The sequence below is a fragment of the Seriola lalandi genome, unplaced genomic scaffold (genome assembly GCF_002814215.2).
Source record: "Seriola lalandi dorsalis isolate HSWRI2012SDOR001 ecotype SW California unplaced genomic scaffold, Sedor1 jcf7180002054976, whole genome shotgun sequence".
NCBI classification, from domain to species: Eukaryota; Metazoa; Chordata; class Actinopteri; order Carangiformes; family Carangidae; genus Seriola; species Seriola lalandi.
The window spans coordinates 703,254-703,769 of NW_019525526.1; positions in this window are offsets into that span (position 1 = coordinate 703,254).

Genomic DNA, 516 nt, shown 5'->3' on the forward strand with positions numbered 1-516 from the left:
ATCCCCTCAACGTGCTTCCCTGCAATCTCTCTCTCTCTCTGTGTCTCTCTTTCTCACACACACTTCTTACTTTTATAACTATTTCAGTATCAATGTTATCAGTAACCTTGTTTCAAGGGATTAAACACTAAATAGCCTAAAGCATCTTCACTTTAATAATCAGTGTTTATCGTAGGAACAGACAGCTGCCGCCAACGTCTTGGGCCTCACAGTAACGTTAGTAGTCGTGAGTTGTAGAGTTTCTCATGTGACTTCCACACAAACACACACTATTCTCTACCATAACAGACAGTCTCCCCATTGCTACAGTCTGCTGAGCATCTAGAGCCGCGGACCGATGGGTTAACGTTACGCTAAAAGCTAATCAGCCTTCACCTCGACGGGCTTCCCTGCAATAAAACCGGACATATCGATATTATCAGCAACCTTGTTTCAAGTGATTAACAGGCACGTCTGGAGGGACTGCGAGCAGCAGAGCTGCCGCTTATGTTTATATAACGTTAATGGGCTCACAGT